Raw genomic sequence first — 9,731 nt, 5'->3', positions numbered from 1 at the left:
AGTCCATTTACTGAGCAGGGAAGGTGCTGGGGAAGCAGGATTGAACTCTCTGCTCATCAGCTGATGAGTGGAATGTTCAATCCTGCTCTCTGCACCTCCCCAGACAACCAATACTTAGTAGGGTTGAAACACCCCAATCTGCCCATCACCCAGTGATTGACAGGTGGGCAACCTCATACCAAAAGATACAGGTCCATGCAATCCACCCTACCCTAGCATCCCTTGTCTCCTTTCCAAAATAACCCCCAGATGTGCTGGGGGACACATCACATCCCCCTGCCCTTTGCTGCGTGGCCTGTGTGATGCCTGGGCAAATCACGGTACCAACAGCAGTGCAGGCAGGCAGATGCTGGCAGCAGTGGCAAGCTCCTTTTGGGAGCTATTCCAAGCAGGGCTTCCCCGGCATGCTTTCATGCTCCCTCCTCCTCTCAGGCAAATTTTCCAGTGAATGAAAGCAGATCATTAGCAGTCAGGGAGCAATCAGTAACCGATGGATGAGCTGCGTCTAATGCCAAGCTCGTTAAGTGCCATGAAATTAACCAGGGGAAATCACCTGCTGAGCCACTTCCCTCCACCACGGGGCCAGGGAGATTCCACTGCACCTGTGGCTGTCAGGAGACAGGGAAGGTTCCCTGAGACATGCTCCCAAGGGAGTCTAGCATCGCCAGGTGTGCTGGTGCAGAGGCACTTACCCAGGGATGTGTGCAGAAAAACTGCAGGATGCTTTCAAAGCATCTTAGCTTTCCTTTTTAACAATAAGCAGCTTGGAAACCTCATGGTTGCAAATATATGCTTGAAAGCCAATGCCTGCAGAAATCCTAAAAGCCAGAGAGGGATTTTTGCTTTTTGTACGCAGGAACTAAGCAGCCTCAATCTCTCTGTCAACTGCACAGACTGCAATGGCAAGCCTAAAATAGTCTACTTAACAAATCTTGGCAGTATGCTATCAGAATTTCAGTGGATACATGCAAGCCTTTGTTCTGGCAGAAGGGCAGCAGACACGGAATCATCTTCCCAAGGTGAGACTCAAATATCAAGGGAAGAATGAGATGCAAATCTGATCTCCTCCCATGTCTGCTAGTAGCAGTAGCACCGACTTCACCCAGGGATTTGATCCTAGGTGAGCAGCAGCCCCACAGGCAATGAGGAATCTTATCAAAATTGGTAGCACAAAGAGGCCCCCCTGTGGCTAACTCAGGAATCGCAAGGATGGTCTTTGTGTCTGTCCCCCCAAATCGATGATGATGGAAAAGAGAAACCAAACATAAAAAGAGGAAACCGATTTGTTTTACGAAAACCAAGGCAAATATGCTTCAAAATTGCATACAATTAACTTTGAACCAGGGAGGGGTGGATCGCTCTTTCCAAATTCAGACAAAGGTATGTACTAGAATCAAGCAAAGCCCGGGTTATGCTGTTGAAATCCGTCCGTTAATGTTTTCAAAGTCAGGGAAAACATACCCTAACATTTGCAACTGAAACATGCAACTCAAAACTCAAACCCAACGGCTCTGCGTCAAAGCATGATGCTCAGTTGCCTTGAAAACAAATGCCACCTGGAACTCAAGTGTGGACATGAAGAATGCCAGGGACGGAGATAAAGCCGTGTCTAACAACAGTCTTTTGTTTTACAAGCTTCCTTAATTTAAGAGATCACAGAACCTTTAGGGCTTTAAAGTTCCACAGAATGCTCACAATGCTATTGGAAAGCAGCTATAACAGAAACTGGTCCCCCCCCCCCCCACTGTCACTGTCTTCAAATCCAGGGCACGTTACATATATATTTAAGCTCTGGAGAATCCGTCCACTGCTGCAGATCTTTACTTTTGCTCTTTGAAGGCAATAGGCTGCTTGTCCTTTAGCCTTTCTGGGCTAGATATGGACCTCTGGGGACCTAGCGGGGTTCCTTTTATGTTCCTATGATGTATTGTTTGTTATGGCCCCTGCAGATATGTGCGCTCCATTTAAAAAATTTAAAACATCACGGAGGCAAGGAGGCTATTTCAGGCATAAGAAGAACGGCGTGGTCAAAGGCTTTGGGGAACGGGAGTGGGAAACATATATGAGGGACCGTGGAAAGGAACCTCGGGAAGAGGCTTAATTCTGCCCCTTGCTAATAGATCACACTTCCAGGTAGGAGCAAAAGCCGCAGAAACCCGGCACCATGTGAATGTCCACATAAATCTGAGAACGGAGGTGGGGAGCTTAGCAGGCACAGTTCAAGAGGCTCAGACTGAGCAGTGACAGATGCTAGGCTCTGGCCTCTGCTTCCCAAGCAAGCCCACCCATGTTCCAGACTAGGGATCAGTGGGGCAGGTGGGCTGTGGTTTTATGAGTCTCCAGCTGCTGCAATATAAATCCCTTTGGCTCTTGTTCCCTTCAGGGTGGGGGGTCCCATCCTGAAATGCCTATACACGAGTGGGGGGGCAGCAGCAGCAGCTGCTCAAAGCTCTCCCATCCTCAAGGGATCAAACTGCACACTGGCAGTGCCCCCCCCAAAAAAAAATTCCAGAAGATGGCATTGGGGAGAAGGATGTGTGCATGTCGGAGAGATAAGTGAGGAGGACAGACTGGGGCATTAGGAAAACTATGGAGAAATGAAAGTGGTACCCACCCCAATTTTGCCATTGTAAAAGGTGATCTCAAAATTACGGGGGATGATTTTGAAAAAGAATTTTGAAGAAGGGCTGTTTCTTCATTTGTTTGACAGTAAGGTTCATGCAGTTTTGTTTTTAAAAATAAAATAGAAGGGAGGGGAGTGATGAAGGTCATACTAAATGGGGCTGCCAATTAAAAAAAAAAAACTTTACCGCCCTGCTTTTAATCGTCTGCCTTACTACTATTAATATGTTGACATCTGTGCAACAGGCAGGAGTTCAACCGGTGCATCTTTTCTGAATGCTGCATTTCCATGCCAGAGAAAGATTTCCGTGCTTGGAAGCAAAAGCACTAACAGGGACTAACTTATGTGAGTCAGGACTTGCTCTTGGAACATGAGATGAGTGTTTAAGTATATTCAGAGTAAAAAGGTAAAGGGACCCCCGACCATTAGGTCCAGTCGTGGCCGACTCTGGGGTTGCAGTGCTCATCTCGCTTTACTGGCTGAGGGAGCTGGCGTACAGCTTCCGGGTCATGTGGCCAGCATGACTAAGCCACTTCTGGCGAACCAGAACAGCGCATGGAAACGCCGTTTACCTTCCCACCAGAGTGGTACCTATTTATCTACTTGCACTTTGACGTGCTTGCGAACTGCTAGGTTGGCAGGAGCAGGGACCGAGCAATGGGAGCTCACCCCGTGGCGGGGATTTGAACCGCTGACTTTTTGATTGGGAAGTCCTAGGCTCTGTGGTTAAACCCACAGCGCCACCCACGTCCCTTTATATTCAGAGTAAATTGCATTAATACTTGATTGTGAGAGCCAACTGCTCTCCCTCTCTAGTAAGGTTGCCAGCTTTTCTGTTTAATAGAGGCTCTTGGGCCTCCAATGTATGCTGGCCAGATGCAAAAGAGGGCAGGGGCTGCAGCCTGCACCTTTTCCTGGAATTTCAGCAGCTGCGGCTGGTGTGAGACGAACTCCACCTGCTGAAATCCGCTCCCCTATGCAACAATTCAAGGAGTCACGAGGAGGAGAAGAACTGTCCTCTTTCCTTTCTTGTGCATTCAGGAAGCCAGATGCCGTGTGCCAGCCTTAGGCATTCGCACAGACTATTGGTGAGGCCTGCCAAATGCCACACACATTTGTCCGGAGCATGCAGCCTCCAACGCAGGACAGCCAATGTCGCCCATCACCTCCCTCCCGCTGAGCACCGCAGGGAATCTCCTTAGCAGTGGGCGAACACTGGGAAGCTTTTCCGCCTGTCTTATCAAGGGCTCCCCGGAACGCAGTTTGATAACCACCATCTTAAGACTGTCTCGCTGCAGAAGTGGCCCTGCTGCCAATCCCGGCCCTCCTCCCTCCTTCTGCCACCCAGGAAAATTGTCTTTAAATTACTCTCCACATGGCAGCTCCTTTACCCTGCGGCTGCACAGCAAAGGAAGCCGGGAATTACCTCCCTCATAAATCCAGCCGCCTCTGCCTGCTGAAATATTCCCTCCGCCGCCTCCACCCACTTCCTGCTGCATCTGCTCCATATTAATTAGCGCAATTAGCGGTGCTCTGGGCTCCCCAAACGAACCTGCTAGGCAGCTAGAGGGTAGCAGTGCTGTGTTGCTGCTGTTGCTGGCCACGGATGGTGCCAGACGAGAGGGAGAGGAGGAGGGAAGGGTGCGTGTTTTTGAAGTAACTGGTTAGGCTCCTCAGTGAGGAGACACAGAATTTGGGGGCTTTGTGTGAGCACCAGAACCTGTGAAGATGCAACACTGCCAGGCAGAAATATAATACAGACAGGCAGACAGATAGACATGAAGATCCCTTACAGACATGTGACAAGCAAGGGCCTGTTTTGAGGCTTTCTCTGTGGAAATCCAGGCTAGCTCCATCCACCACGAGTTTGGCTGGCAATTGTCTGTGGGCCAGTATCATACCCTCCAATATTTCTCCGATGAAAATAGGGACATCCTATTCCATCATCAACATCATCATCAATTTTATTATTTATACCCCGCCCACCTGACCGGGTGCCTCAGCCACTCCTGGTAGCTTCCAACATATAAAAACATAATAAAACATTAAACATTCAAAATAAACTTCCCTATACAGGGCTGCTTTCAGATGCCTTCTCTGGGGTCATATAAGGAAGGTGCTGTTTAAGGGACTTGGGTCCCCAGCCATTTAAGGCTTTATATGCCACTATTATGAACACCTTGTATTGGGCCCAGTAATTCAATGGCAGCCAGGATGACGTTTTCAAGACTTGTGGCAGCACATGGAACTATCAGGCTGCCTCACTTACCAGCCGCACTCTACCTGCAGAGTCTGGACCAGGGGTAGGCAACCTAAGGCCCGGGGGCCAGATGCGGCCCATTCGCCTGCTCAATCCGGCCCACAGATGGTCCGGGAATCAGCATGTTTTTACATGAGTAGAATGTGTGCTTTTATTTAAAACGCATCTCTGGGTTATCTGTGGGGCACAGGAATTTGTTCATTACTATTTTTTTTCAAAATACAGCGGTGCCTCGCAAGACAAAATTAATCCGTTCCGCGAGTCTCTTCGTCTTGCGGTTTTTTCGTCTTGCGAAGCACGGCTATTAGCGGCTTAGCGGCTATTAACGGCTTAGCGGCTTAGCGGCTTAGCGGCTATTAACGGCTTAGCGGCTATTAACGGCTTAGCGGCTTAGCGGCTATTCACGGCTTAGCGGCTTTAAGAAAAAGGAAACAAACTCGCAAGAACTCGCAAGACGTTTCGTCTTGCGAAGCAAGCCCATAGGGAAATTCGTCTTGCGGAACGACTCAAAAAATGGAAAACTCTTTCGTCTAGCGAGTTTTTCGTCTTGCGAGGCATTCGTCTTGCGGGGCACCACTGTATAGTCCGGCCCACCACGTGGTCTGAGGGACGGTGGACCGGCCCACGGCTGAAAAAGGTTGCTGACCCCTGGTCTGGACCATCTTCAAGGGCAGCCTCACTTATTTTGCATTACAGTAGTCCAGTATCTTGCTAGGTAAGACTCTACAAAGGTTGGGCCCACCGTGAGGCAGAGTGAGACAGCTGCCTCTGGATCAGGGAAAGGCAGCGAGGTTTTGAGAAGGCATAGAAACCTGCCATATGCCGAGTCAGACCACAGGCCTATCTGACTCAGTACTGTCTACACTGACTGGCAGCAGCTGTCCAGGTTTTCAAACAGAAGTGCCTCCCAGCCCAATCTGGAGATGCTGGGGGTTCAACCTGGGATGTCCAGCATGCAAGGCAAATGCTCTACCAGTGGGATAGTAGGCTGCCTTCAGGTGCGGGGCCAGACACTGTCCCCTTTGCCAGTATTAAAGTCAGATTGAACTGCCAGTCAAGGCAGCTTCTCTACATGAAACCGCATAGGAAAGGGCATCCTAGCATAGCTGTCAACTTACAGATTTGAAAATAAGGGACCAGCAGCCTCAAAAATAAGGGATCAGCAGCCAAAACAAGGGATTTTCATCAACCAGCTGAAATACGAAGTTAAAAGGGACCAGATAATTTGGGAGAGCAGCGCCGGTTTTTAGCCCTATGTTTCCAGAGGTTGCTGCTCAAGACACCAGCTGATGAAACACTGCAATTAAATAACTACAAGCAGCAACCACTTTTCGCTCAAAACGAAGTCCAAGCTACAAAAATGCTGCTGCAGTTCTGTATCTTTTCTCTTGTGCTCCATCTGCAGCTCCCAGTTCCATCAGGCGGTGCGGGAGGAAGAAAGGGGTGGAAATAGTGCCCGAAGTAAACCCGCAGATCAGACCATCTACGCTAGTCTACCACTACAAATCTACGGGAGAAGTGCTTGCAGTCCTTCCTCCGCTTTCCCCCTCTATGGTTAGCCCTTGGAACACCTGCCCGTGCCTCCGCCTCCACCTCCTCTCTCTGAACTGCTTTCTCTATGGTTGCGCTCGCTCTCCTCTCAAGGCTCCTTAGCAATTCATAGGCCGCACCAGGCTGCCCATCTCACCCGGGTCCTTCGGCGGCACAGCCGCAGTACGACCTAGCGGGAGCGGCAGCGGCAGGCAGAGGGGAGGCCCCAGGCAGAGATGCTCAGTTTGGCGGCTGCGAGGAGGATGGCGGCGGAAGGGCCCGAGTCTCCTGCCAGTCCCAGCGGGGAGGGGCTCCCGGGGGCCAGAGGGGGGCGGGGCGGGCAGCCAAGCAACACAGTTGGAGCCTCCCTCCTCCCTGGCTGGCAGGGAGGGAGGGAGAGGAGCTGCTTCCTTTGAAACCCGGGAAATTTAAGGGACATCATCAATAAGGGACAGCAGCGGGACACGGCGCTGGGGTAAGGGAGTTTCCCGCCAAATAAGGGACGGTTGACAACTATGCATCCTAGTCTTAGCCTTAGGCAGTAGCATCTCTTGGTCCTGCCCTGTTCCTGCTTCACCATCACCTCTCTCTCTTTCTCTCTCTCACACATCAGCACCATTAACTATTTCACCTCAAGAAAATGTCTCGGGTGGAGCACAGCTGCCACCTCAGTCATCAGTGACCCTTTCTAACCTCCAGCTGCACCCAAGATATAGGCTGCACACCCCATACATTTAAAGCACATTTAATGTGCATGACTGTCCCCCAAATAATCCTGGGAACTGCAGTTTGTGAAGAGTGTTGGGCATTGGCGCTCAGTGAGGGGTAAACTACAGTTTCCTTGAGGAAAGTCATGTCTGTTAAATGTATGGCAGCCCACCATCTCCCAAATGCAACCACAGGTTGCTCCACAATAAGCCACTTTATCTGGAACTGTCTTCCTTTGTTCACACTTAACAACAACGTTGTTGTAGGAGATGTAGGGGGCTGAAGTTTGTATGCAAACCACACGCTCTGCCCACTGAGCTACTGCCATTCCCTGTTATTTGTGTTCATCTCCTCTGCATGCTTGCCCCAAAATAATTTCCCCCGTGGTGATCCGACTCAAGACACAACCACAAATTCGCATTCAGGAATTTCTGGGGATTCCAGTCAGTTCTTTCCTGTTAGCCTGTTACATTCATTCATGCCCCCTGCAATTTCCCTGAACTCCGGCACAGACGTACCACAAACCATGCACTCAGGAAACGGACTTCTTCTTTTAAAGAGCAATCTGCTAGCAAGAAAATGCTTCCCACTTTTGCTGAAGCACGCTTTCCCCTGCCCCAGGCAATAAGCACTAATGAACTCAGCGGCTGAATGCGGAATTAACTAATGCATTGTCTCTCCAAATATCTAACCAGTGACCTCAAACCACAAAGCTTGGAAAGGAAAAGGAGCGCATTGCAAATTGTGAAAGAAGTAGTGGTGCAGTGACAGAGGAGAGAGGAGGGTGGAGAGGGAAACTGAAAAGCTTCTGCCTTGCAGTCCCAATGCCTGCTTTGAATTAAGGCACTAGTCCATCTAACCCAGTATCATCTACTCTGGCAGGCAGCAGTTGTCCAAAGCCTCTCAGGCAGGGATCCTTCCCCAAGTGGCACCCAGCCTTGCTACTCCTTCTCCTTGCTTTTGCTGCTTATTTGCCAGCCAAGGGAGTGAGCCATGAGAAGAGCGAGGAAGAGAAGAAAGGGGTGGGAGGAGGAGGTGGAGGATCCCTGTGTTGTAAACAAAAATTGTCCTTTTCCCTTATGGGGTATCCAAGAGCCCATATAGAGTCTTTACATAGGTTCCCTATTGGTAGGAGAAAATAACAGAGGCCAACCAGAGAATATTGAGAAGCAAAGCAGCTAGTAAGCTTGATCTTTATTGATCTGTTGCAACAGGGTGCTCCCCTCACCCGCAGGAAAGGAGGAGGACCCAGAAAAATGGCCCACAAGGCCTTATAAAGACTTTTGAAATTGCCACCCTGTAGATCAAGACCACCCCCAGAAACATCATACATACATCACAGAAAGGGTGTAACCTAAGACCACCCCTCAGATACATCATACCTACATCACAGAAAAGGCGGTCTTAAAACAGAAATTTGAATGTTGTTTTTCTCCTGTCATTGTTTATCTCCTGTCTGGCAGGTTACTTGATATCTTAAATGTGCCCTTAAGACAGGATTTGTGAGGAAAGAGACAATGGGGAGGTTTGCCACTTTGACCTTGCAGAGAAAACATTTTGCTCAGTTTAGGAATCAAAATGGTGCCAGGTTGGCCTTCCTGTGCTGATCTATGTATGTGCTTGGTTGGTACACTTATGAACATTACCATATCTCTAAGACCATAAATTCATATCACACCTGCATGCTTTGTTCCCTCGCTGGCAGGTGGTTGTAGATGGGACCCAGAGGGAGAGGCAAGTGGGGGTGAAGTATCACCAACAATAAGGAGGAATCGCAGGGTTGGAGGCAACCACCTTTCAACAATGCAGGCTATTTCTTACCACGATGAAGCCTCTCTGGATGTTTAGCCGAATTCTGCTTCAGTGCTGGTTCTAGCCCTGCCATCCAACCAACAGATTTGCAGTCTGCTCCATCTTCCGCACTGACAGCCTTTCAGGCTCTTGGAAGACCATGAGCACATCTTCCTCTATTATATGCCCCACCAAGAGGCAGGCAGGCATGTTCCGCCTAATCCACTGAGAGCAACTTGACTGACACACCCACACCAAGGGTACAGAAGACCCTCCTTGCTGGCAACAGGCCTTTTTAATGCAATTCTGCTCTGCTTTGTCATGGCAAAGGGATAATTTGCCCTGCGTGTGTGCTTTGAAACTGTCCTACTTTAGGCTTGCCCTATAATGAAGAGGTAGGGACGCGGGTGGTGCTGTGGGTTAAACCACAGAGCCTAGGGCTTGCCGATCAGAAGGTCAGCGGTTCGAATCACCGCAATGGGGTGAGCTCCCATTGCTCGGTTCCTGCTCCTGCCAACCTAGCAGTTCAAAAGCACGCTAAAGTGCAAGTAGATAAATAGGTACTGCTCTGGTGGGAAGGTAAACGGCGTTTCCGTGCGCTGCTCTGGTTCGCCAGTAGTGGCTTAGTCGTGCTGGCCACATGACCCAGAAGCTGTACGCCGGCTCCCTCAGCCAATAAAGCGAGATGAGCGCACAACCCCAGAGTTGGCCACGACTGGACTTAATGGTCAGGGGTCCCCTTTACCTTTATAATGAAGACCCCTGTGGCGACAGGCAAAACCTCTCCCGATGTTCACCACAGCAAGCACCTGCTATAAG

The sequence above is a fragment of the Podarcis pityusensis genome (genome assembly GCF_964106645.2).
Source record: "Podarcis pityusensis genome assembly, chromosome: 2".
Lineage (NCBI taxonomy): Eukaryota > Metazoa > Chordata > Lepidosauria > Squamata > Lacertidae > Podarcis > Podarcis pityusensis.
This window is presented reverse-complemented; position numbering follows the sequence as displayed.